Source organism: Benincasa hispida, chromosome 8 (assembly GCF_009727055.1).
Source record: "Benincasa hispida cultivar B227 chromosome 8, ASM972705v1, whole genome shotgun sequence".
In the NCBI taxonomy this organism is placed as follows: domain Eukaryota; kingdom Viridiplantae; phylum Streptophyta; class Magnoliopsida; order Cucurbitales; family Cucurbitaceae; genus Benincasa; species Benincasa hispida.
The window spans coordinates 58,202,012-58,209,284 of record NC_052356.1 but is presented as its reverse complement, the minus strand read 5'-3'; positions in this window follow the sequence as shown (position 1 = coordinate 58,209,284).

Sequence of the window (7,273 nt, the reverse complement as noted above, 5' to 3'; positions counted from 1 at the left end):
AATAATACAACATAGTTCTAATATATGTGGACAACTCTCGGGCCATGAGAAGGTGTGTGGCGCCACATTGTTCAAGCCTCGAGATCAACACTTAAGGGAGCAATCTATCTACTTACCTTTACTTCGAGAAATGAGTGAATTCCATCTTGCGTAGCTTAGTTCCCAGCTCCCAAATCAGACGAATCCCAAAAGTGGTAGGTTTAAGTCAGCGATCTGGCTACTCGCATGCATGCAAATCAAAGGACCTCCCTCAAAGGCAAAAGTTCCCAACTCACTCAGGATTGAGGTCATGTTACCTATGGTCATCTTAGTGAAGTGAAGTCTCTATCATGAACGACATTATATAACAAGACTATAACACTTCGTGGTCCGGTCTTATGCAAACTCTTTGTATAGGATGCCCCTGCTCGCATGTCCTCACATGAATTATCAGAATTAGGCCATCTATAGCAAGTCATAACACTTGTAACTATTCTACAAAGCAGGCTGCATCCGTAACATTACCAAGATAAGATTTCCCTACTATATTCATATACTACAGACCATTTTGGTTATCACTTAAGACATGATTCACTTGTATGTCTCCATATACATGCTTAAGTTACAAACGATAACCAAGGATCTTAGTTTATTGGTTTGTGGTAAAGCAAATAAAACATCCAATGTTTATAGACAAAAGTGAAGAAAATATCATATATTATACATCACAAGCATTTGTTCAAAATTGTGTTTACAAACTACAGGACACGAGAGTTTAGGGCATCATCCCCAATTGAACTGTCCTAAGTACTTGGATGAAAGAAGAAGGCCAAGCAAGGTAAATATGATTTACTTGTTTTGGAAACATATTTAGTGGAGAATGATGATTCTGCCTGGATTATAGATTCTTGCACCACTAACCACGTTTATTCTTCATTTCAGGGAATTAGCTCCTAGCGGCAACTTGATGCTAGTGAAATGATGATGCGGATTGGAATTGGGCATGTCGTCTTGGCTGTGGCAGTGGAAGGTCTCCAGTTGACTTTACATAATAAACTCATTTTACTAAAATATATGTATCTAGTTCCTAATTTAAAAATGAACTTAATTTCTTTGAAGTGTTTATTAGAACAATCTTATTGTATCAACTTCCATGTAAATAAAGTGTTTATTTCCAAAAATGGTGTGTATATTTGTTCTGTGAAGCTAGAAAACAACCTTTATGTGCTAAGACCATTAGCGACTAGAGCCCTCTATAAAACTAAAATGTTTAAAACTTTGGTAACTCAACATAAAAGACTTAAAATTTCTTCTAAAGAAAATGGCCAACTTTTACACCTAAAATTAGGACACGTAGTCTTAATAATGGAGAGATTGGTGAATAATGGACTTGTAAGCGAGTTAGAAGAAAATTTTTTACCTGTGTGTGAGTCATGCTTGAAGGAAAAATGACTAAAAGACCCTTTATTGGAAAAGTTCACAACTCCAAAGTACTTCTAGAGCTGGTATATTCAAACCTCTGTAATCCAGTGAATATTAAAGTAAGGGGAGGTTTTGAATATTTCATCACTTTTACTGATGATTATTCAAGATATGGGTATGTTTATTTAATGCAACATAAATCTGAATCTTTTGAAAAGTTCAAAGAATTCAAGATTGAAATTGAAAATGTATTAAATAAAACTATTAAGACATTTCATCTGATCGAGGTGCAGAGTTTATGGATCTTACATTCCAAAACTATTTGCTAGAACATGAAACTGTAGCCCAACTCTTAGCACCTGGTATACCTCAGCAGAATGGTGTATCAGAAATTGAATCCTGTTGGATGTGGTTCGGTCTATGATGAGTTACGCTTCTAGATTTGAGTTTTATGAAGCATGCGTTTTAGCCACTTGTTAGAAGAAAGTGTAGCTTGATTGTCGGACGGAATCAACAGGAAGAGTCTTTTACTTCAAACTAATGAGAGAGATCGAAGGATATGTTGTCGCACGTTCTACTTCCATTTACTATAAGTACTCTCTTCATTCACCTTGATATTGATCTATAAAAATTCCACCTGTAGGGGGACACCCATCGTGCCTCGAGGCCGAGTATAGGCCTCACAATATGAATTTTAAGGGAGAAATGTGAAGAGGATAAAATGAAGTATCATATACCTCATTTTCCTCCCACTGAGCGTTTTACCTAGGGGCTAGGGTTAATTAACTTAGGAAAATCTGGCTACTAATTTTAACTAGGTGATTGTTTAATTTGTCCAAAAAATAATACTTGCCTTTGGATAGTTAAACAATTTCGATTAAGGTCTGTTATACTTTTTAACAAACTTTAATTAAACTTGCATGCATATAACAAATCTATCTAATTCACCTTTCCAGGTACGTTCCCAGGTAGGGGTGTTAAGTTTCCGTCAACTTAAATACCCTAGTCTAGACAGAACCTGCCTTAGACAACAGGTTCCTTATATATACATTTGTTACATAGTTAATCTTTTACTAAGAATCAATTTAATCCTATTAAACTGATTAAAAGATTAAACTTATATTTGTAATCTCATTAGAAATGTGATCTTAGGTCTATCTAAATCATGTTTTAAAACAATTTTAAAAGACTATTTTAACCTAAAGTTTGTATGCAACTCTGAATTATTGATTCTAATTTCTAATTTTATTTTGTTATAATTATTATAAGCAAATGAAATAAATTAAAAGCATAAATTGCAAATAAAGCATACTTACGTAATTTTATAACAATTATAAATTACCCTAAAGTGGTGACATACTTCATACAATTTCATTTCATTACTAATATACATAACAATTATATACTAAAGTAATGAAATTATTAATAATATACTTTAAACATACATTCACACTATATATTATAACCCTCATAATATAAATCATTAATGCATGCATGCATATATTATAACATTTATACTATATGATGCAGGAATATGCTATAATATTAAAACATGCATCTAAACATATATTATAACAATTATAATATAAATGATGAATGAAAATTAAATGCATAACCTATGGTGGGATTTTATACTATATGGCATACAATATGACATATAATAAAAAAAGAAAAAACATACATCACATGCATAATTTAAAAGTAATTAATGGACCAAGATTGGACACTTAAAAGGAAAAAAAAATCTAACTATTACAAATAAAGAGTCAGTCGGTTCGAAACAAGTGAAATGAATCTTGAATCGCTCGATCCGAACCGCCCAGCAATGATCGCCCATATGCAACGCATAGCAACGATCATCTAATGCCATGCCTAGCCATGATCATATAGTGCTATTGCATAGCAACAATCATCCAGTGTTATTGCATAGCAACGATAGCACAATACTATTGCATAGCCACGATCGTATAAGGTTATCTCATAGCCACGATTGTATAGTACTATCGCATAGCCACGATCGTATATGCTATCGCATAGCAACTTACGCCAATTGCCATCGTAATGCAGGCATCGGCCAATAACGAACGAACAAGCTTTCTTGTTATTCCAAAGTGGACTACGTTTTCTCCAGAAAACATATGGGAACAACACGAATGACTCAAAACTTTAAATACAGACTCGATCACATTTAAACATCCAAAAAACATGGGCCTTTACAAACCAATTTATAAAGAAAGCGATGAATCTATACAGTTCAATCCCGAAAATATCCAATAAACGCAAAAACATACATTCCACAGAACATTCATCACATGAATTACAGAATGCAAAATCCCACCAGAACACTGTAAAATTAATCCGAAATTTTGAAAAAATGCAGGCTAGAAACTTGGCTCTGATACAAAATGATGGAACCAGTGAAGGTATTTAAGCGAAATTATGGGACGGACCAAATACCCAAAATTTACAGAATATAAATTTTACAGCAAGAACATACAAATTATGCATTTTAAAAAAATTGTAGCATGCTTTAAACAAGAAAAATAGAATAGTAAAAGGGTTTAAGAAACCTTACACTTGAAGAACTCTTCTTCACGAGATCCTTCTCCAAAACTTGTCACGAACAATTTCGAACCCTCTAACCGTCAGTGAAAGCACCACCATGAATGTTTTCTTTGTATTCTCTGGATGAGAATCTAGGAGTTTTTGGACTCTGGCTATTTTGGAAAAGGAGGATTTGAGAGTATTGAGAGGAAGAGATATCTTTCAATTTTTTTCACAGAACTCTTCTGTGTATCACTCTCTTGTAGAAAGAAAAAAAAAACTCCCCAAGAAGAAGAACAACAACATCTCTTTTTACTTCCCCACTACCACGTTTTAGAGAGAAAATAGGGGAAGGAAGTTACAACTCCCTCATAAAAAGATTTTTAAAATAAAATAAAATAAAATAATTTATTTTCATAAATTAATTTAATATATATTTATATGATAACCACCTTATCATATTATATATATATGCAATAAAATGTTATATCAAATATAAAACATAGCCTATAGATTCTATATTGTATCAAATACAATATAACCTATAGTTTCCATTCTCTGACCAATGACATTTAATATAAATGAGATTCTCATTTATATTAAATTAATTATATCATATATACCTAATTCCCTCAATTAATTTGAACAATTCAAATTAATCTAGAAATTGATTCTCATTAATTCCCATTGAGCTACAAAGGGGCCTCATGGACTTGTAGCTTGAAGCTCCAGTGGTATGTGAATAATTAATTAAACTTCTTTAATTAAATCGTTCACCATCTGTTAACTGTCGAGCACTCCACTAAAGATTGATAGCTGCACTCTTCGCAATAAATATATTTCTGTGTTCATTAGATATAACTAATCAACAATACGATGACCTTTCACAAATTGCTTGTAAGTATAGCTGGGCCAAAATTACCATTTTGCCCCTGTAGTTACATCTAACTCCTTAAGTAGCACTGATCCCTCTAATGAACAATAAATCATAGTCTAAATATTACCAAACTCTTCTTAGGTCAGGAGAGGGTGTGGCACCACATTGTTCAAGCTCCATAATCAAATCTTAAGGAAACAATTTATCTACTTACCCTGACATTGGGGAAGGAGTGAGTTCCTTTTTGTGTAGCTGTGTTCCCAGCTCTTCAATCAGATGAATCCCCAAAATGGTAGGCTTGTTGAGTTAGCAATCTGGCCATTCTCACCCATACAAATAAAAGGACCGCCTTCATAAGCAGGAGTTCATAACTTACTTAGGATTTAGGTCATATTACCTATGGTCATCCTGGTGAAATGAGAGTCTTTATTATGAACAACGTTATATAATGAGACTAAACATTTCATGGTCCGGTCTTATACAAACTCCATAGAATATCCCCACTCACATGTCTTCACATAAACGATTAAGATCAGATCAGCACTTTATAATGATTGTAAAATCTACAAAGTATGCCATACTCGTAGTGTCACTAGGATAAGGTATCCAACTTTATTCATCTACTACAAACCATTTAGGTCATCACTTAAACATGATCCATCTGTATGTCTCTACATACATGTTTAAGCTACAAAGATAACCTTGGATGTTAGTTTATTAGTTTGTGGTTAATGCAACTAATTTTTGAAATAAAACATCTCATATTTGATTACATAATTTATGCATTGGAAACTCATAAGAGAAAACTTTTTATAAATTTAGTCACTCACAGTCTTATGCTAATTCCTTATGGGTGATAGGCTTCTCCTATTGGCGTTTGCCCTGTGACATTGATAAATACTCTTAGTTAATGCCACTAGCTTCCTTTTTAATTGAGCTTACACAATAAAGCTTAACATTAAACTTAGGGCATTGTCACGCTTATCATCGCATTACTTAGTCTAACACATCCCATACTTAACCAAATTTAACTCTCAATTAGCTAGTGGGTGACATGCGGCCGCAACGCTCACCTAGACGTTAAGACGGGTGCACCTTAATAATGTGTCATGTGCGTGCTTACACCCTCTCAATGTTCTCAATCGATGGCTTCTTCCTTTCCCGTCCATGAGCTCAGTTCACACACACACCTAGTCAATGCCTCGTGCTCAACCGTGCATATGCTTGAGCTTGCCATGTGCTCAACGCTTAATCGAGGTTTTCAGTTGTTTGCTTGTTTCTCGAAAGCAACTGCTTGCTTATTTAACTACCAATTCCCAGACTTCAACTTTTCATATGAATAACTTAAATTCTAGGCATTATCTTGAGAAATTTCCTTCTACAAACTTATCATAAACATCTAAACTTCCCTACTTCAAAATTTTAGTTCTCGATTCCTTCTATCAAGCTCAAAATTCATCAATCTTCCTACCTTGCCTGATTACATCCAAAAGTTTGAAACACTTTGAAGATTATTCAATCTTCAACCTAAATTCGTGGAAAATTCTTCTCAACAGCTCCAGTTCTCCTTCAACATCATTGAAGCTTCAAGTCAGCAGAAATTCTTCTACTTTAGCACCAATGGATTGGCCAGACCATTCCTTCTTTCTACTTTTCTTTTATACTTGTGAGTGCATGACCATCATGCATGCTTAAGGTGACAACTAGTCCACTGAGCATGATTAAGGCTAAGCACAACAGCTGGCCCACTAAGCTTGGTGGTTAAGCTAAACTCTTTCATCTCTTCACCAACGCTTAGGCTACTAAACCATCGCATGGCCTAGCTTACAACACACAAGCCCCTCTTTTGACCAAGGCGTCTCTAGCATTCGCATTCTGCCCTCACGAATTAAGACCATGTGTTAACACATACTGCTCATCAACACTTCTAAACCTTTATTGCACTCTTCCGTGTCCCCTCAAGTTTAGCGTACGTGTTTGTTTTGTTGCACACGCCTCAACCTGTCGACCATCACCTCACAACTCGAAACCCAGGCTTGGCCCTTAATCAACACACAGCTTGCACCTCACGGTCCATCTTGCCATTGACTTGGTGTCTCTCGTACCCTTCCTTAGACAAGATAGGCTGCTGCATCTCTCATGCCTTAGCATTCAACAAGCTTACTATGGCTCTAAATGGATGGTTCGCACTTAGCCATTTTACCTTTTTACTACTAGGCGTCACCTTGCACCCCTTTCTATCCGAGAGCCTAGGCTTCAATACTTAGAATATTTTCCTTCTAAAACTTCTAAGCATCTTCTTACACATAACATTCATACAATAAAATTAACTATACTTCAATACATTAACTTAAACATGCTTAATAGGAAAAGTAAGGCCTAGGGTTTACACAGTTGTTCCTCAATAGAAATAGATTTATTAGTCCTTAATGCAAGGTCCAAATCCATACA